The following is a 22,304-nucleotide window of genomic DNA, read 5'->3' as shown; positions in this document are numbered from 1 at the left end:
CAGCCAGGGACAGATGCTGTCGTGCCTGTACTTCTGTCTAGTGGGAGCACCGTTGACCTGTCCCTCGGAAATGGGGTGTGTGTGGTGCATGCAGCTAAACGAGTCCTGGTCCACACTCCATCCTTACACGGGAGTGGAATATCACACCTCTGGTTTGAGGTGCAATACCCCTGTAGCAGCCGAGCCCTCGGGGTGCTACATATACATCCAATACTCCGGCAGGTATGCGTCCATACACAGGTCAGTATGAGGTCTCTCCAGCTTCCACACTCTGGTAATGGTACATCATTAAATGGTATTTTTTCTCTCTAGAGCCAAAGACTGCCCAGTAGAGATGAGCGTTGTTCTACTCGAACTGTTCGCCAATCTCAAATTCGAGCTGTTTTGGGCGGTGTTCGAGCCGATCGGCGAACACGAACAATTTGAGAAAAATTCGGCTGTTCGAGGTTATGTTCGATAACTGTTCGTGCACCAAAATCATAACTGGATTTTTTCTCAGTAATGATGAAAATTAATGTTAATACGCAGTTTGAGTGTACAGCGGGGCGGGGGGAGGGGCAGGGGATGGATCTCTGCAGGAACAATGAAGATCTCCATTTTTTTTTCTCTTTCCCGCATTTGCAGTGGGGAGGTGCAATCTGTCAGCCTATCAGCAGCGCACACACGGAGCGAAGTGCTTTTTTTCACACAAGCAAGGGCATGTGTCATTGGCAGTGTATGTCACATGTCCTTGCCCTATAAGACCAAGCCATTTTCCCCGTCGCCACCATTTTCTCACTGCTGCAGCTGCGTGTTAGACGGCACCGCTGTTGCTGTGTGCGCTATACCTTGTTAATTTCAAGCCAATTTTCGCACAAATATACAGATAGCTTGGGAGTAGGGAATAGTTGTGATTGCAGTCCTTTTAAGGACTAGGTTACAGCATTTCCTACGACTTTTATCAGGCAGGTCTGTGCTCTTAAATAGATAGATTGTGGGAGTAAAGACTAATTGTAATTGGAGTCCTTTTCAGGACTAGGTTACATCAGTTCCTATCAGTTTTTGCCAGGCAGGTCTGTGCCAGTGCTGTGCAAGTTTTTTCACAGCATTTGGCTGAATCTAGCAAAGCTAATCCTTTTTGGCCTATTGCAGAGTGTGTTAGTCAGTGGAGTAGCCTATCTGTGTTGCAAGATATACCACCTGTGTATAGAATACCAATTTTTTTACTGCACCTAGTGAAGTAAAATCTTTTGGGCATAGCATCATTCTATTAGTCCATCTATACTGACCTCCATCAGGTTGCAAACTGAATGTAATTTTTTTCTGCATCTAGCTCTGAAAAAATATTTGGGCTTCTAGCAGTGTGTGGGACTTGGTCTATTAGTCCATCTATACTGACCTCCATCAGGTTGCAAATTAAAAATAATTTTTTTCTTCATTTAGCTCTGAAAAAATATTTGGGCTTCTAGCAGTGTGTGGGACTTGTTCTATTAGTCCTTCTATACTAACCTCCAGCAGGTTGCAAATTGAATATAATTTTTTTCTGCATCTAGCTCTGAAAAAATATTTGGGCTTCTAGCGGTGTGTGGGACTTGGTCTATTAGTCCATCTATACTGACCTCCATCAGGTTGCAAATTAAAAATAATTTTTTTCTGCATCTAGCTCTGAAAAAATATTTGGGCTTCTAGCAGTGTGTGGGACTTGGTCTATTAGTCCATCTATACTGACCTCCATCAGGTTGCAAATTAAAAATAATTTTTTTCTTCATTTATCTCTGAAAAAATATTTGGGCTTCTAGCAGCGTGTGGGACTTGTTCTATTAGTCCATCTATACTGACCTCCATCAGGTTGCAAATTAAAAATAATTTTTTTCTGCATCTAGCTCTGAAAAAATATTTGGGCTTCTAGCAGTGTGTGGGACTTGGTCTATTAGTCCATCTATACTGACCTCCATCAGGTTGCAAATTAAAAATAATTTTTTTCTTCATTTATCTCTGAAAAAATATTTGGGCTTCTAGCAGCGTGTGGGACTTGTTCTATTAGTCCATCTATACTGACCTCCATCAGGTTGCAAATTAAAAATAATTTTTTTCTGCATCTAGCTCTGAAAAAATATTTGGGCTTCTAGCAGTGTGTGGGACTTGGTCTATTAGTCCATCTATACTGACCTCCATCAGGTTGCAAATTGAATAAAAAAAATTTCTGCATCTAGCTCTGAAAAAATATTTGGGCTTCTAGCGGTGTGTGGGACTTGGTCTATTAGTCCATCTATACTGACCTCCATCAGGTTGCAAATTAAAAATAATTTTTTTCTGCATCTAGCTCTGAAAAAATATTTGGGCTTCTAGCAGTGTGTGGGACTTGGTCTATTAGTCCATCTATACTGACCTCCATCAGGTTGCAAATTAAAAATAATTTTTTTCTTCATTTATCTCTGAAAAAATATTTGGGCTTCTAGCAGCGTGTGGGACTTGTTCTATTAGTCCATCTATACTGACCTCCATCAGGTTGCAAATTAAAAATAATTTTTTTCTGCATCTAGCTCTGAAAAAATATTTGGGCTTCTAGCAGTGTGTGGGACTTGGTCTATTAGTCCATCTATACTGACCTCCATCAGGTTGCAAATTAAAAATAATTTTTTTCTTCATTTATCTCTGAAAAAATATTTGGGCTTCTAGCAGCGTGTGGGACTTGTTCTATTAGTCCATCTATACTGACCTCCATCAGGTTGCAAATTAAAAATAATTTTTTTCTGCATCTAGCTCTGAAAAAATATTTGGGCTTCTAGCAGTGTGTGGGACTTGGTCTATTAGTCCATCTATACTGACCTCCATCAGATTGCAAATTGAATAAAAAAATTTTCTGCATCTAGCTCTGAAAAAATATTTGGGCTTCTAGCGGTGTGTGGGACTTGGTCTATTAGTCCATCTATACTGACCTCCATCAGGTTGCAAATTAAAAATAATTTTTTTCTGCATCTAGCTCTGAAAAAATATTTGGGCTTCTAGCAGTGTGTGGGACTTGGTCTATTAGTCCATCTATACTGACCTCCATCAGGTTGCAAATTAAAAATAATTTTTTTCTTCATTTATCTCTGAAAAAATATTTGGGCTTCTAGCAGCGTGTGGGACTTGTTCTATTAGTCCATCTATACTGACCTCCATCAGGTTGCAAATTAAAAATATTTTTTTTCTGCATCTAGCTCTGAAAAAATATTTGGGCTTCTAGCAGTGTGTGGGACTTGGTCTATTAGTCCATCTATACTGACCTCCATCAGGTTGCAAATTGAATAAAAAAATTTTCTGCATCTAGCTCTGAAAAAATATTTGGGCTTCTAGCGGTGTGTGGGACTTGGTCTATTAGTCCATCTATACTGACCTCCATCAGGTTGCAAATTAAAAATAATTTTTTTCTGCATCTAGCTCTGAAAAAATATTTGGGCTTCTAGCAGTGTGTGGGACTTGGTCTATTAGTCCATCTATACTGACCTCCATCAGATGGCAAATTAAAAATAATTTTTTTCTGCATCTAACCCAGCCAATAGTTTTGGCCTAATACCACAGTTTGGCCACTCAGCTCTGCTCGGTTACCATCCATTGTTTTTTTGTGCAAACAACTCCAGAGTTGTGAATTAGTTAACCACCAAAATGAGTGGAAAAAGGCCTGCTGCTGGTGGAAAGGGGAATAGGCGTGTTGGGAAGGGGAAAAAAGGTTGTGTCCGTGGGGTAGGTGCAGAAGAAAGACCATCTTCCAGCCAAACTAAAATGTCTACTTCTTTTAGCGTACAATGTGATAAGATCCCTTTCTTACGGCCACGCCAATCGCTACAAATTCCAGATGAGGCACAAAAACAGCAGGTGCTTCAACGGATATCAAGTGCTCCTTTAAGTGGGCTCTCCTCCACATCAACTTCAACATCACAAATACTCCAGTCCTCAAAGGTGTCACCCAAATCGCACTTGCTTCCTCACAGCTCCCAAATCTCCAGCTGCCCGTCTGAGTATGAGGTAGAACAGATGGTTGAGTCTGCAGAGCTGTTTACTCATACTATAGCCTGGGAATCAGAGGTCGACTCCAGCGCTTCTGTGAATCCAGACGAGGAAATGATCTGCACTGATGCCCAGAATCTTTATGAGTCGGATCCAGGACCAGACGCAGAAGGTTCTGACCATAATGTAGACCCTCATTCCCAAACTGTAACTCCTGTTGGTGGAGACAATGAGGAAGACGATGATAAGACTCAAATACCTGATTGGAGCGACAACTTTAGTTTTTTGTCAGGGCAGGAACAGGTTGGCTCTGAGGACGACGGGTGTGATAACGCACAGGGTGATGATGATGAGGTCGGAGATCCCACTTACTGTCAACCCACAGTCAGCCAAGAGATTAGGTCAGCAGAGGAGGTGGAGGAAGATGCTAGTGACGACGAGGTCAGGTTGCGCCTTCCTGGACAGAGACGTAGTACTGGAAGCACGTCAACAACTGCATCCTCAAACACAACTCTGCCTCTCACCACAAGTCGTGGTGTATCTTCAGGTCGCATGGGTGCTAAGCCTTGCATAGCCTGGGCATTTTTTCAGATCGATAAAGATGACCCAACTCGTGTTATCTGTAACATTTGTCAGCAAAAGCTAAGTAGAGGCCAAAAAATACATAGTTTGAGTACTTCATGCATGAACCGGCACATGGACATGAAGCATAAGTTGCAGTGGGAAGCTCAGTGTGCTACAATGCGGCCTAGCCGGCCGGGCCAACCACCGTCTGCCATATCTTGTGCATCCGCGGCCTCTTCATCCTCTGTGACTGGGGGGACAGCAGTCACACCTGTTTTGGGGCGCAGACCTGCCACCTCTTTACCCGCAACAGCCAGCGTGATTGGCAGGTCATCATTTTCTTTGGAGGTGGTAACACCAGCTGGTCTTGAGCGCTGTCCGACATCGATAGCACCACCTTTGGATCAAGGCAACCTAACATGTCCGCCTGCATCTTCCTCACAGACCGGCAGTTTGCCGGGGACACCCTTATCAACCCCGTCTAAGCACAATAGCCAGCCCTCGGTCCCTCAGATGTGGACAAGTAAAAGACCATTTCCTCCTAGCCATGAGAAAGCTAAGAGGTTGAATTTCACCATCTGCAAGCTCTTGGCTACAGAAATGCTGCCTTTCCGCCTGGTGGACACAGAGGATTTTCGAGACCTTATGTCCGTCGCAGTGCCCCAGTACCAGATGCCCAGTCGGCACTACTTCTCAAAGAAAGGTGTGCCTGCGCTCCACCAGCATGTCGCACACAACATCACCGCTTCTTTGAGAAACTCTGTGTGTGACAGGGTGCATTTCACCACAGACACTTGGACGAGTAGGCATGGACAGGGGCGTTACATGTCGCTGACTGGGCACTGGGTAACTATGGTGACAGCAGGACAAGGGGCTGCTGTCCAAGTCTTGCCGTCCCCACGAGTTGTGCGTCATTCCTCTTTATGTCATTTTTCCTCCACTGCTTCTGCCTCCTCAACCTCCTCTCGGTCTTCCACCTGCACCCAAAGCCTGTCTGGTCATGCCACAAGCTTTCTAACTGCGCAGAAGGGATCCTGCACACCTCCTTACTATGCTGGCAGTAGGGCTCAACGTCATCAGGCAGTTTTTACATTGAAATGTCTGGGAAATGTGAGTCACACAGCTGAGGAGTTGTGGTCAGCTCTGGAGAACCAATTTCATGAATGGTTGTCTCCACTGGACCTGAAACCAGGGAAGGCCGTGTGCGACAATGCTGCAAACCTGGGTGCGGCCCTTCGCCGGGGCAATGTCACACACGTGCCTTGTATGGCTCACGTGTTGAACCTGGTTGTCCAGCAATTTTTAGCCCACTATCCCAGACTAGATGGCCTTCTGCAGAGGGCACGGTCGCTGTGTGCTCACTTCCGCCGTTCGCATCCCGCAGCTCAGCGACTTACATCTCTACAGAAGTCGTTGGGCCTGCCACTTCACCGGCTAAAATGCGATGTGCCTACCCGGTGGAATTCAACTCTGCACATGTTGCAGCGACTGTGGCAGCACCGACAAGCCCTGGTGCAATACGTTCTGACGTATAGCCTGGGCCAACGAGATTCAGAGGTGGGGCAAATCACGCTGGAGGAGTGGTCTCAGATCAGGGACCTATGCACCCTTCTGCACAGTTTTGAAATGGCGACGAAGATGTTTAGTGCTGACGATGCCATTATCAGCATGACTATTCCGGTGATTTACATGCTGGAGCACATGTTAAACAGAATTCGGAGTCAGGTGGTGGCACAAGAGGAGGTGGAGGAAGTAGAGGAGGAGGAGTTGTATGCGGAAGGGCTAACATCTGCAAGGTCCAGACGGTCGGCAGCACCAAGGCGGCAGGCATGTGAGGGTGGGGGAGATGATTTTACCAGGGCGCATGGTAGCAGCCAAACTAGTGAGGAAGGTGCAGGAGCCCAGGAAGAAGTGGAGGACGAACTGATGGAAGACTCATCAGATGAGGGAGACCTTGATCACATTTCTGTTGTGCGAGGTTGGGGGGAGAGGACAGAGGAAGGAAGCATGATTGCTACCTCGCCACCAACACAACAGGGACTTGGTGCTCCTGGATGCGCAACACACATGAGTGCCTTCTTGCTGCACTACCTGCAACATGACCCTCGAATTGTGAGAATTAGAAATAATCCTGACTACTGGGTTGCCACACTGTTAGATCCCCGGTACAAAAGTAAATTTGCAGAAATTATTCCTGCCATAGAAAGGGATGCACGCATGCAGGAGTATCAGCAGAGACTGTTGCAGAATCTTACATGTGCTTTTCCACAAAATACCAGTGGTGCACGTAGTGAATCTCACAGTTCCAACTTGCCAACCGTGGCACCGTCAAGTGTTCAGCACTCAAACCGTAACAGAACCACAGTATCTGCTGGTAACATCAATTTTGCGGAATCATTTCACCACTTTTTTAGCCCATCCTTTGCAAGGCCACAGGAGACAAGAAGTCTGACACATAGTCAACGCCTAGAGACGATGGTACAGGAGTATCTCCAAGTAAACATTGAAGCCACGACTGTGTCACTGGACCCTTGCTCTTTTTGGGCTTCCAATCTGGATAAATGGCCGGAGCTAGCCACTTACGCCTTGGAGATCTTGTCATGCCCCGCAGCCAGCGTTCTGTCTGAACGTGTGTTCAGCGCTGCTGGTGGTGTGCTGACAGATAAGCGCACGCGGCTCTCCACTGATAATGTAGACAGACTCACGTTCATAAAGATGAACAAATCATGGATCCGAAACGACTTTTCTACCCCTGTGTCATCCTGGGGAGAGTAAAAGCTTGATGATTGGTTAAAATCACCCTACCAACCGTTTTAAGCTTTCAAATTAATAATCATGTTTATCTGTATCTTGACTGGAAAATAATTTGGGCTTTGTAGCAGTGTGCAGCACTGATCCTATTAGGCCATCTATAATAAGCTTCACCAGATTTAAAATTAAAAATAATTTTTAGCTGCATCTAGCCCGGAAAATAATTTTGGGGCTCCGAGATGCGCAAGACACATAAGTGCCTTCTTGCTGCACTACCTGCAGCATGACCCTCATATTGTCAGAATTCGAAGTAATCATGACTACTGGGTTGCCACACTCTTAGATCCCCCAAACTTTTCGATCAACCTTTTCATTTTAATAAAGACCAAAAAAATGTTCATTTTTGAAATTATAAGCATTAGCAGGTTGTTAGAAACTGAAATCAAACAGTTTTCAACTCAAAACTTTATTCTAGGTGATGTTACATTTTCACATAGGACCCCTTGTTCGAAAGGAGCTTCTGAACTCTCTCGTCCATTGAATTTGTCAGGTTTTGGATGGTTTCTGCTTCAATTGTTTTGCATGAGGACAGAATACCCTCCCAGAGCTGTTGCTTAGATGTGAACTGCCTCCCGCCATCATAGACACTCCTTTTAATGATGCTCCAAAGGTTCTGAATGGGGTAGAGGTCAGGGGAGCATGGGGGTCACACCATAAGTTTGTCCCCTTTTATGCCCATATCAGCCAGAGATGCAGATGTTTTATGTGCAGCATGAGATGGTGCATTATCATGCAGAAAAATGATCTTGCTGTGAAATACACGGTTCTTCTTCTTGAACCATGGCAGGAAGTGCTGTTTGAGAAAATCCACATACATTATGGAGTTCATCTTTAGCGCCTTCAGGGATCCTAAAGGGGCCGACAATCTCTCTCCCCATGATTCCAGCCCAAAACATTACTCCACCTCCTCCTTGTTGGCGCTGTAGCCGTGTTTGCGTGGGGTGTCCATCAACCAGCCATCCTCCACTCCATTCATCTGGACCATCGAGCGCTGCACGGCACTCATCCGTGAACAAAACAGTTTTGAAATCAGTCTTAATGTAATGTTTGGCCCACTGGAGCCGTTTCTGCTTGTGTGAAGTGGATAGAGGAGGTCGACAGGATGGCATATGCACAGCTGCAAACCTCTGAAGGACCCTGCATCTTGTTGTTCGGGGGACGTTGGAGGCACAAGCAGCTTCAAAAACTTGTCTGCTGCTATGACAAGGCTTTTTTGCCGCTGCTGTTTCAACCTGACGTAATTGCCTGTAGGAAAGAGTCCTCAATTTGCCCTTATCAGCACGCACACGTGTGTACTGTGAATCAGCTACATACTTCTTGATTGCCAAGACACTTCATCCTGATCATCGCACAATGTTGATTGTAGTCATGCCTTGACCTAAACACTCCACAATTTGTTGCTTCTCAGCAGCCGACACATCCTTTTTCTTTCCCATTTTGGCAGAAAATGTAGGCTGCTTAATAATGTGAGAGAGCCTTCTTAAGTAGTCTTGCCTTTCATTGGACACACCTGCCAAACTAATTAGCACAGGTGTCTGCAATTGCATACAGTGATAAAAAGAGCCCTGACACACATCACCATCAATGAGTTTAACTGACAAACAAACAAATTCTTCCCTTATCACTCCTAAACACTTTTTGCATAATAATTTGGAACGCGGTGTACATGTGCTTTTCCACAAAACACCAGTGGTTCACGTAGTGAATCTTACAGTTCTAACTTGCCAACCGTGGTCTGTATGGAATTGTTCAATAAAGGGCCCAAAATTAAGATAACATAGATGGGAGAGGTCTCTATGAATAGGAATTCCTAAGTATTTGATACCCTGTGAGGGCCAGGCAAAGGGAAAGTTGGACTGGATGGAATCCTATATGGATTTACGAGGGAGACATCGAGGGCCTCAGACTTCGCTGCATTGATTTTAAAATTTTACCATGTAACAAAGTGATCTATTTCAGCCATAACAGCAGGGATGGATATATGTGATTGAGTGATATATACTAGGACATCATCAGCAAATAGAGAGCACTTGTACTCGGTGCCTCCCACCTCAATCCACCTAATATTGGGGTTATGGCGAATTGATGAGAGCAGGTGCTCCGTCACTAGGATGTATAAGAGAGGGGACAGAGGACATCCCTGCCTTGTCCCATTGGTGATTGTGAAAGGTGATGAAAATGTTCTGACGCACCCCCTGGGCCTTGGGACACCCGGAGCCGGACCCTTTTTGGTGGATGCTGGTGGTTGTAGTCTTCGTGGCGGCGATCCGGTTCCGTGGCTCAGGGCGGTCAAACCAGTGGCGGAACTATTTATGTGGTTTTGATGTTTAAATGTCTGACTACGCCACCCGTGGATTGCGGTCAGAGTGAACCGCCGCTACAGGGCAGACCGCTAAGGCTGGTGTTGTGGGTGCAGCAGAGCGTAGCATAACTCCCCACGGGAGGAGTATAGCCTCAGGGCAGTGTATGCGGAGGATGGGGGTGATGGTGCAGGGCAGCAGCAGTAACGACACGGAGTCAGTGATGCAGTTCAGGGCCTTTACTCACAGTTCTTATAATCCAGACCACGTCTGCAGGTAACGGCTGCCCACGTCGTACTGTGCTCACCAGGTGAGGGGCTCAGACAACTCCCAGATAACTTTGGAGCGCTTCACAGGACCCCCTTTGTGTGTCCTTTGTCTGGCCTTTCTTACCAACACTTCTGTCCGGCTGCCTCGGGCCTCCTCTTGGTAAACTTGGCGCCAGTTTCCCTGACCCTATGTGGTGCCTTCCTAGCGGGTGGAGCAAGGGGCTGCGCCACATAAAATGTCAGAGCCTCCGGTTTCTAGCTGAGGGTCATTTCCTGCCTCCACTAGTTCGGGGACCGGTCTCCCCCTTTGGCCTGACCCCTCCACGCAGGTGGATTCGGGCGTGCGGTGGCGACTCGCCCGTCCGCACCCCTGGGATCCCTTCATTCCTCGTTCCTGGAGCCTTCTCCGCTCCTCTTCCTTCCTTCTCCCTCTTGCAGGCCTGGGCCTCTGTTACTAGGCCCGCCTCCGGAGCAGAGCTCATGCAGAGCCCCTGCTCCCTGCCACTTCTGCTCAGACTTCTCTGCACTGAACTAAGATGGTGCCCACCTTTTATACTCCCTTCTCAATGCACCCAGGAACTGCTTCCTCCCTGCTCCTGCACTGCAGGGTTCCCCTTCCTCTGTGTTCCCTCCCCCCACTCCAGCCAGGAACAGGGACTGTCGTGCCCATCTCAGGGGCATATTGGTCGCCCTGCCCCACGGCAATGTGGTGTAATGCATGCAGGTGTCGGGTCCTGATCCACACTCCATCCTTATCTGAGAGTGAGATATCACACCTCTGGGTGAGGTGCAATACGTCTGTAGCAACCGAGCCCTCGGTGCTACAGTTCCATTTATCTTCAGCCTAGGTGACGTATTGTGATACAGGGCCATGATTTTGGCTATAAAAGGGTCCCCTAGACCCCTACCCCAAGCTTTTTAAGAGAATCATATATGGTGTGCCAGGAGACTCTATGGAATGCTTTCTCAGCATCCAACGAGAGTATCTACTTACAAATTTTTAACTGCATCTAGCCCAGGAAATACTTTGTGCCTAGTAGCAGTGTCTGCTAGTCAGCGGATTATCCCGGCTGTTAAGCAAGCTACACCACCTGTAGTTTGGACACTTAATTTTTTCAAAGGAAATGCTTCGGGACCACGGGATACTTAGTGAAGAGCATCAGGAGGCACCCCAAGGCATAGGGGCTGGGACTGGCACTAGGATGCCTTGCGGTGGACAGCCGAGCTCGATCCTTATAAAAGCTTTTTAACTGCAGCAGCTTTAGTGGACGCTACTGGAGCTGGAATTACGCGGCTGCTGGCATGAGACTTGCCCTCCAATAGATCCTTGTAAATGGATTTAAAGTGTATTCATTTAAATTAGAGGGACAATTTAAATTAAAAAGCTTAGAGCTGCCTCCACCACAGGGGGGCTCTCTCGACCCACCAGCGGACAGGCACCAGTATTGGGAGAGGGGGGCTGGCCGTCAGGGTTCACCGCGGCTCTGGCACAAACCCGGCGACACGGAGGTGGCACGGGCAGGAGCGGACTGGCCGTCTCGGCTTCTCACTTTTTGGATTTTAGAAGGGCATGACATGCCTATATCTGTGTCTCCCCCTCCTTTTACTCCTCCACCTCTTTTCTTTTCGCATGACTATATGTACTTGTCACTTTTCCATGTGTTAGTTGTGTCTTCTGAGCAGTTTGTCAGCTTTTGGACACCTTTGAAGGTGTTTTCTATGTGTTTCTATGTGTTTTTGTTTGCCTGCCATTGGTTTTAACGGTGTTCGAAGGTGTTCGACGAACAGTTCGACGAACAGTTCGGCGAACACACGGGTGTTCGACGAACCGAACCGAACTCGAACACTACGGGGGTGGCTCAACACTACTGCCCAGCTCCTCAGCTGACTCCCCAGTCACTCCATTCAGAGAGACCCTGACTTGTCTCTATCCCAAGTACAGCTCACAACTTGGATGGTCACTCACGGGCTTCAAAACACTTGCCTCTGCTTCATCATCCAGCAGACACACTGCTGACCAGCGACACCCACTGGCATGGGTAGTATCTATTTCAGAGAAAAACTTTGGCTTGTCTCTCTCCAAGCTACAACTCACATTTTGGCTGGTCACTCACCAGCCTTCACACATTCCTCTCTGCTACATCCATTTCCTGGTTCTTAGAAACACACTGCAGGTGCATTCCTAATCAAGACCTGCAGTGCTAGGACTTAACCCTCACCTAACTCACATTGCTACAATATATATTTAATAAAAGGAAAAAAAAATACAGAGATATTGGTCTCTATTTACAGTATTTATAGTATCACTTCTTTTGTTTTCTTTTGCAATTCTTTTACTCTTTTTGTCAATTAAGAAGAACAGCATATCAATTAACAAAGACTATGTTCACATGTCCAATAATGATCAGTTAAAATGGATACAGCAACAATACATTAACAAAAAAGTTGTGCAGACGCAACTTTTTTGTCCAACTAAAAAAAATTTCAACTGGATCAATTTATTTAACAATGAAGTCTATGGTAAAGTCATCCGTTAAATAGCCATACATTTCTCTTTCATTTAAAAAGGATCTGTTTTTTGCTTACTGGATCAGTTTTAATTGGAACAAAGCCATTACACAGTACACAGCAGGAACACATTTATAAGATTATCTCAGCACAGGAACATTTTATTTAAATACATCCAATTGTAGAATTTATTATTATTCCAAGATTTAAAATCAACTAAAATCAACTTTTGTTCGTCGGAAAACCCCTTTAACTGATCAGTTTTCCAAAGACTTCAATGTTAAAAAAATGGATCCAGTTTAAAAAATTATTTTTAGCTTGACTAAAAAGTTGTGTCTGCGCAACTTTTTTGTTAATGTATTGCTGCTGGATCCATTTTAACTGATCTCATTACTGGACATGTGAACGTAGCCTAAGTGGAGCATCCAATAGCAAAGATTCCAAAATCTATTGAGCTTTTCTGGCTCTTAACTGAAAGGTGTTCATGGGTAAAAATAAATCTACTTTCTTATCAGACCCCATTACCTGATGAGAGTTGCTTATTTCTGCCCAATGAGATAAGGAGCACCCTTAAATAGCTGCTGCATTCCTTGCCTCTGCTTTTATGCAATCTATGATTGCTATGCTATACTATGCTATACTATGTGATGTGCTAGCTGCAAGGTATTATAGGGAAGCCCCTCTGGCCATGCCCAAGGTCATGTGAGCCCTTTTTGGCTGATGAAATCTTGTGCGCTGTGTAAAATTGCAGTGGGCTATTTTGGTGATTCACGCTCAGCGAATCAACAATTAACGGCTGTGTCTGTGTTTTTAGTGGATCAATAGTCTACTAAAAAAAGGTGACATGTCCATTTTTGATCTGAGTGAAACTCACCAATTCAATTCAATGGTACCATGTGAAAAAAACAGACAGCACAAATATGCCATTTTTAATTATTTAATTTTTCTTACAAATGATAAAAACAAATGGAACACTGATGGTAAAAATAGACACATAGGCGAAACACTGATAAAAATATCATTCAGCTTACTGATGAAAATTGGTCAGTGTTTTTGACATGTGATAAAAGAATGTATGTCTGAATGAGGCCAAAACAGAAACCAGGAGTTCAAATCACCAAAGAGATGCACATTTTGTTATAATATTTGGCTCTGTGTAGGTTTCAATCCTGGTTTTGGCTCACGAATATTGGTGCAAATACTATTCAATATATTGATGAAAAATATGGGAAAATGGCTCCTATCAAAGCACATTCAATGATCACATTTGGAGGGACTCACTGGACTGACTATATAGATGCAAATCTCTGCTATAGACTGCCATTGAAAAAACGACCACATAAAGGAATGAAAAGATGAATCGTAGACATGTTATTTTTTTGGTACCACATTTCCAGCTTTTAATCATTTTTTATTAAATCTCAGACAATCCCTTTAATACACCTGACTATAGCATGTATGAAGACTTGGTCAATGACACCATCATCCAACATGTGGATCTGATATATTACTTTAGCTTTTGATAGATTTTTAATGAGAAAAACATAAGCAGAAATCATACAGTATATTACAGTGAATGAAGATAGACTATGTAAATCATGCAAATGCTCCATTATTCATTATATAAAGGGCACTACACATTTATAATATTATAAATGATGTGCACATACTGTGAAAAATTTACTGCCATTTCTTGCAGTTTTTAGAACACTTATCATGTAGTGACTAGGTGTACAGCTATTTCATCTTTGAGTTTAAAATATAGTATTCTTTCAAAATTAATGTGATTCAATTTTTATGCTTGAAGGAAGAAGAAAAAAAGAGCTTGATTTTATTTTTTTATTTAAGGCCTCTTTAATACTTCAGAAGGTAAAGTCTTCTAGAATGGACCAGTTCTAAAATGTATGGAGAATGGGATTCATATGCTTGTCACTATTAGTCATGCCCACATTTCCTTTCCCAGAAGTGCTTTCTGCAAACTACATATATCAGAAATTGATTAACATGACCTGAGGTATTCATTTTTGAAAGATGATGAGACCGCCACTTCCTAAGAGGTTATTTTCTGTATGTCAGCATCCGTCTGAGAATGGAAATGATTTTAATAAGTGCCAAATACACTGTGTTTTCCCAAAAACTAGAGCAGGAACTTTGTAGAGAATGTAGCTCAGGGGAAAGAATAGAAACATTTTATAGAAAAAGTAAGTGGGTAAAATGGTAGTAACAAAACAATAACAGGAATAACAAAACAAATGTTTCTTGATCACTTTGGGATGTAAGAAATTGTAATATTAAAGAGGTAAAATATGTAAAGTAGTGGAGATCAAATAATAATTTAATAGTACAAAAATAATCATTTTTATAAAAACTGTAATGCCTCAGCATGAAATTATGCTGACAATTTTAGTTTCATTTTTTTGACAGTTTTCTTTAAGCAAAAAGCAAGAATGAATTAAAAAATATGGAAAAATATAAAAGAAAGATAGATACTTCTCCCCTCTATGTTATTAACTGATAAGAATGTAATGGGGGTGAGAAAAGGTTGATGTATTACTAATCTGGCTGCAAGAACAGTAGAGTTCCTTTGTTGTTTAGTTCTTGTGCAATGTTACAAGCCTTATACCTCGTTAACGGAATACATTGTAAATAAAATGCATGCTGTTTTAAAGGAGCTCTAGTATCAAGTCAATTGTCTTGTCAGGGAGTCAGTTATCCTCCGGTCACCAAGGGTGCAATGCTACAGAATCCTGGTACCTGATCTTATAGGGAAAGGTGTGACCAGAAAATGACTATTGTTTGAATCAAGTTTTTATGCTAGACATATTTTTTAAGAATTTAGACTTGTTTTTATCTTAAGGCTAAGTGCCCAGGATACCGAAATGCTCTGGTTATTTGCTTAAAAAGCAAGGCAGGCAGTGTATGTGGCAGACTGCAATTCATACTGTACAAGAGGATTGATCCTGCTATTACAGATATTTGTAGACATAGCCCCAGATATCAGAGGCCAGGGATATTTTTTTTTTATCTTAATTCTGATTATTTGCTTAACCGGTTCCCGACCGCCCACTGTAGATAAACGTCGGCGCTTGCCGGGCTCTGTGTAGCGCCGACGTTTAAAAACGGTGGGTGGTCTCGCAGTGCTCAGGACCCCCAGGGTCCTGCAAGCACTGCGATTCCGGTGCAGAGCGTTAGCTCTGACAGGGTACATCATCGCGACCTGATTAGATCAGGTCCCAGTGATGTTAACCCTTTGCTGTCTTCTATATGCTGCGATCTATAGTGATTGCGGCATATAGGAGACAGCAAGAGGAGAGGGGGTCGTCTTACTTACCTCCGAAGACCTCCGTTTCGTTTGAGGACCTGGGGTTGCTATGACACCGCCTCCAGCTCTGCCATATATGGTGTCCTTCCTGTCTGGCTTCAGCCTGTATGTAGCTGATTCCAGACAGGAGACTGAAACAGTCAGTGAAGATCTCATGTAATGTAATATATGTCTATTACATTACATGAGATCAGTGATCAGAAAAATAAAAATTAATGTCCCATACAGGGACTAAGTAAAAATGTAAAAAAAGTCAAAAAAAAGTTTTTAAACTATTAAAAAAAAATCACAAAATAAATAAAAATAAATAAATAAAATAATAAACCAATAAATCCGCATATTATTACAAAACCAAAAAAAGTACACATATTTGGTATCGCCGCGTCCGAAACAACCCGAGCTATAAAACTGTCACACTAATTAACTCCTTCTGTGCACACCGTAATAAAAATAAATAAAAAACGGAGCAAAAAAATATGCTTTTTCATCATATCGCCAAACAAAAAGTGGAAAAAAATGCGATCAAAAAGCAGAATAGAAATAAAAATGGTACCACTGAAAACTTCATCTTGTTCCGCAAAAAAAAGCCGCCATACAGCTCCATCAGCCGAAAAATAAAAAAGTTATAGCGCTCAGAATAAAGGAATGCAAAAAAAATATTTTTTTTTCTATAAAATTGTTTTATTGTGTAAAAGCGCCAAAACATAAAAAAAATACAGTAAGTGTAGTATCGCTGTAAACGTATTGACCCGAAGAATAACGCTGCCTGATCACTTTTACCACACGCAGAACGGCATAAAAAAAAACTCAAAAAACAATTCCTGAAGTGTTTGTTTTTGTTAACTTTACCTCCCAAAAAACGGAATAGAAAGCGATCAAAAAATGTCACGTACCCAAAAATGGTTCCAATAAAAATGTCAACTCGTTCCGCAAAAAACAAGTCATCACATGACTCTATCGGCCGAAATATGGAAAAATTATAGCTCTCAAAATATGGTGATGCAAAAACTAGATTTTGCAAAAAAAGCGTATTTTAGTGTGTGACAGCTGCCAAACATAAAAACCCGATATAAATCTGGTATCTCTGTAATCGCACCGACCCGAAGAATAAAGTAATCTAATCAGTTATATCACACTAGGAACGGCATAAAAAATAAATAAAACAAATATTATTCACCTGCTACTGATTTGTTTATTATGTCTCCCAAAGATCCCAGTAAGGCTCTGCCCACATTTATCCTGCGCTCTGCGCTGAGCACTTACACCAGAGTTTCCGTGTAAATCTCTGAAATACGTGATTCAGCCAGAACCCATGATGGAAGATTTCCTGTAATGAGGCAGATATAGGCCACTGTGGACGCCGTCTAGCCTGGGATCCCACGGTGTCATTTGTTTTAGGCGTGCATAAAAGTGCGGTTGGCCACAGTTTTGTGCACTTCTGAAAAAAAGGACACCACTAAACAGAGGCCAGACGGAGTCCAGAGTAACTCTGCTGCCTCATTATAGTGAATGGATCCTGGAGGGGTTTCATCTGAATTACATCACTTGGAAATTTAGATGGAAACCCCGATGTAAGTGCTCAGCCTAGAGCGCCGGATAAATGTTACGTAAAATGTTCCCAATAAAAGCTTCAACTCAGTCCTCAAAAAAAGCTAGTCCCCACTCAGGTCCATCATCTGTTAAAAATATAAGGGACTTCCAAGTTACTGGTAGCAGAAAGGCTCTGGAAAAGCAAAATGGTCCTTGCCCCCCAAAAGAAATTCAGAAAATTTTGTGCTCCCAAATCCAAATGCCTATTCTACAATAATTTGTTCTCCAATTGTCAAATAGCACTCCGTCCCCCCCAGATCTCGCCATATGGCTGAGCGGTACGATACAGCCACATATGGGGTATTGCCACTTTTAGAAGAAATTGAGTGACACATTTCGGCACCATTTTTACCCATTGCCCTGTGTGAAAATGTAAAATCTGAGGGTAAAACATTTTTTTGTGGTAAAAATATAATTATGCTTTTTTCACTGCCCAATGGTATAAATTTAAAAATTAAAAAATGCTCACTACTTCCCTAGATGAATTCCTTGAGAGGTGTAGTTTACAAAATGGGGTCACTTGTGGGGGTTTCTGCTGTTTTGGCATGTCAGCGACTCTTCAAATGTGACATGGTGTCTGCTGCCTATCCCAGCCAACATAGCGCTTCTTTCTCTTCCGAACCCTGCCGTACACCAAAGCAGTGGTTTTCCCCCACATATGGGGTATCGGTGTACTCAGGAGAAATTGTACAACAAATTTCATGGTGCAATTTATCCTGTTACCCTTATGATAATGCAAAATTAGGGAATGAAAAACATTTTTTATGGGAAAAATGTGAAAATTTTATTTTTACGGCTCAATATTATAAACTTCTGTGAAGCAGCTGGGCGTGCAAGGTGCTCACCACACATCTAGATAAGTTCCCTAAGGGGTATAGTTTCCAAAATGGTGGCACTTGTGGGGGGTTACCACTGTTTAGGCACATTAGGGGCTCCCCAAATGTGACATGGCGTCCGCTAATTATTCAAACAAATTTTACATTCAAAAAGTCAAATGGCACTCCTTCCCTTTCAAACCCTGCCATGTGCCCAAACAGTAATTTGCCTCCACATATGGGGTATCGGCGTGTTCAGGAGAAATTGCACAACAAATTTCATGGTGCAATTTATCCTGTTACCCTTATGATAATACAAAATTAGGGAATGAAAAACATTTTTTGAGGGAAAAATGTGAAAATTTTATTTTTACGGCTCAATATTATAAACTTCTGTGAAGCAGCTGGGGGTGCAAGGTGCTCACCACACATCTAGATAAGTTCCCTAAGGGGTCTAGTTTCCAAAATGGTGGCACTTGTGGGGGGTTTCCACTGTTTAGGCACATTAGGGGCTCCCCAAATGTGACATGGCGTCCGCTAATTATTCAAACAAATTTTACATTCAAAAAGTCAAATGGCGCTCCTTCCCTTTCAAACCCTGCCATGTGCCCAAACAGTAATTTGCCTCCACATATGGGGTATCAGCGTGTTCAGGAGAAATTGCATGACAAATTTCATAGTGCAATTTATCCTATTACCCTTATGATAATGCAAAATTAAGGGATGAAAATGGTTTTGTGGGAAAAATGTGAACATTTTATTTTTACAGCTCAATATTATAAACTTCTGTGAAGCACCTTGGGGTTCAAGGTGCTCACCACACATCTAGATAAGTTCCCTAAAGGGTCTAGTTTCCAAAATGGTGTCACTTGTGGGGGGTTTCCACTGTTTAGGCACATCAGGAGCTCTCCAAATGCAACATAGCGTCTGCTAATTATTCAGACAAATTTTACATTCAAAAAGTCTAATGGCGCTCCTTCCCTTCCGAACCCTGCTGTGCGCCCAAACAGTAGTTTTCCCTCACATATGGGGTATCAGCACGCTCAAGAGAAATTGCACAAAAAAATTTGGGGTCCATTTTTTCATGTTACCCCTGTAAAAATAAAAAAAATTGGGTCTAAAGTAACATTTTTGTGAAAAAAGTTAAATGTTAATTTTTTTCTTCCACATTCCAAAAATTCCTGTGAAGCACCTGAAGGGTTAATAAAGTTCTTGAATGTGGTTTTGAGCACCTTGAGGGGTGCAGTTTTTAGAATGGTGTCACTTTTGGGTATTTTCTGTCATAAAGACCCCTCAAAGTGACTTCAAATATGATGTGGTCCCTAAAAAAATGTTTTTGTAAATTTTGTTGGAAAAATGAGAAATCGCTGGTCAACTTTTAACCCTTATAGCTCCCTAACAAAAAAAAATTTTGGTTCCAAAATTGTGCTGATGTAAAGTAGACATGTGGTAAATGTTATTTATCAACTATTTTGTGTAACATATCTCTCTGATTTAAGGGCATAAAAATTCAAAGTTTGAAAATTGCAAAATTTTCAAAATTTTCACCAAATTTCCAATTTTTTTACAAATAAGCACAAGTTATATCGAAGAAATTTTACCACTATCATGAAGTACAATATGTCACGAAAAAACAATCTCAGAATCAGGGGAATACGTTGAAGCGTTCCAGAGTAATTACTTCATAAACTGGCAGTGGTCAGAATTAAAAAAATTGGCCCGGTCACGAAGGCAAAAACAGGCTCTGGCGCAAAGTGGTTAAAAAGCAATCCAGAGTACACCATTTTTCTGCTCCATTTGCTTGGTAGCACTGCAGATTACAGCCAGATCTTTTCCATATTACAGAGATAAAAATCCAAAAATTTGAACTGAACGTGGAAAATATTGGCCTTCATTTTCATTTTGTGGCAGTGTGTTGGTGAAGCTATTCACACGTGGTTGCTGTGAAGAATAGTATTAGAAAACTACAGGCCTGCTTTTGAAAATCGTGGTTCTCCGTCAGACGTATCACATATAACTGCGGTTCCATTCCAGCCATTTGTAGTGAACGTGGAAAATATTGTCCTCGATTTAAAATGAGCAAGGTGTGTAGCAAGGGACGGGGAAGTGAACGTGATGGTGATGGTGCATGCAGAGGTTGAGGCCAAGGCCATGGGCAAGCTGAAATTGTGCCACAACAAACACCTACATCTTGTCGCTCGACCTTCCTGTCCCAATTACTAGGGGATCACGGAATACCACTATTGAACACAGAGCTAATAGTGCTTCCAGTCACTTTGCCACCATCTCCTCCACCACCCTGTCTTCCACAATTTCTCTGCAAAAATACACCTATAATTTATGTTTATTGGTATCATTAAAAATTCAAATGTAACACGGTCAATTCTCAGTAGACATGAGTCTGGACCGCATATTCCTCACCCTGATCCTCCTTCCTCCCACCATGCCAAGTGCCCGGAGACAACTGATCCCACACTTGGACACTCAGAAGAGCTGTTCACTTTTCCAATTATAGATTCGGACCTCTCGCCTGACCAGCTTCAAGCGGGTGAAGAGGAGAATGTGTGTAGCAATGCCCAAATATTTGAGTAGCCACGGTCACACGAAGCCAACAGTGGGAAAGTGCAATTACTGTCGCAAGAGGTGGATGATGATGAGACACAATTGCCAGAAAGTCAGGAGGAGGACCAGGATGCGGAAGTGGAAGATGAGGAGTTGTATGATATAGTAACTGACCCAACCTGGCATGGGAACATGCAGAGCGAGGACAGCAGCACACAGGTGGAGGGAGGCATAGCACCCCAACAGGCAGGAATTAGCAGTGTGATGGCCGCAGACACAAGAGGGAAAGCGTTTCCCGTAACGCAACATGACCGAAGTTGCCAGTACAACTGTTAGGTCTTCCTGAGTCTGGTTGTTTTTAAAAGACTCTGCCGGTAACCAAAAAAAGGCCATTTGCACCACCTGCCAGGTCAGCATCAGCAAGGGTAGCAAAACTAGCAGTCTGACCACCACCAGCATGATCAGGCACATGGCAGCAAAGCACCCGACTAAGTGGACTGAACCCCAGGGTTCAGAAACAGTGTCTGCGAATGACACCACTGCTTCTACCGCTGTTGTTCATGCATGCCAATCCCCTGTCCATGGCGCATGCAAAGATGCCTCCTGCCCTGCACCTGTCATTGCACACTCTCAACTAGCACCATCAGCAAGCACATCCGCGTCCTTGTCCCAGCGCAGCATTCAGTTGTTCCTACTCCAGTCCTTGGAACGCAAGCGCAAATATGCAGCCAACAGGCCACACTACTAAATTCTCACATTTCGCGAATGCTTATGCTCAAAATGTTGCCTTTTAGGCTCGTGGAGATGGTACTCGGTCCCCAGCCACAACTATTTCTCTCGGTGTTCCGTCCCCTCATTACATGAGCATGTGTCCCACAATATTAGCCATGCCCTCAACAACCCAGTTACTGAAAAAGTCCACCTAACTATGGACACGTGGACAAGTGCTTGTGGGCAGTACATCTCGCTGACTGCACACTGGGTTAATATAGTGGAAGCCGGGACCCAGTCAGACCTTGGGACGCAACACATCCCCCCGACGCTGAGGATTGCGGGCCCTGGGTCAATCAGGGTTGCCTCCACATTCTACAGCTCCTACACTTTCTGCCTTCTTCAACCTCCATCTCCAAAATGACCACAACAGTCTCAAGCTGGAAGCACTGCAGCGCTGCCTCAGCCAAAAGGCAACAGGCTGTGCTGAAGCTAATATGCTTAGTTGACAAACCACACAATGCTGAAGAGTTGTGGGCAGCTCTGAAAGACCAGGCAGATCAGTGGCTCATACCGCTGAACCTACAGCCAGGCATGGTCATGTGTGAGAATGGCCAGAACTTGGTGGCGGTTCTGAAGCGAGGCGAGCTCACACACGTACTATGCCTGGCCCATGTGCTTAACCTCGTGGTTCAGCAGTTTCTCAAAACCTACCCAGATCTGCTGGATCTTCTTGTCAAAGTACGCCGCGTGTATGCCCATTTTAGAAAGTTGGCTACAGCTTCCGCTGCTCTTGCCGTGCTTCAGCATTGTTTGCAGCTTCCAGCTCACCGACTGGTGTGCAATGTCCTCACACTTTGGAACTCTACATTGCAGATGTTGG

The sequence above is a fragment of the Phyllobates terribilis genome, unplaced genomic scaffold (assembly GCF_046119375.1).
Source record: "Phyllobates terribilis strain yellow unplaced genomic scaffold, ASM4611937v1 Scaffold_4__5_contigs__length_816908805, whole genome shotgun sequence".
In the NCBI taxonomy this organism is placed as follows: Eukaryota; Metazoa; Chordata; class Amphibia; order Anura; family Dendrobatidae; genus Phyllobates; species Phyllobates terribilis.
The sequence above is the reverse complement of the archived record's forward strand: the minus strand, read 5'-3'. Positions refer to the sequence as shown.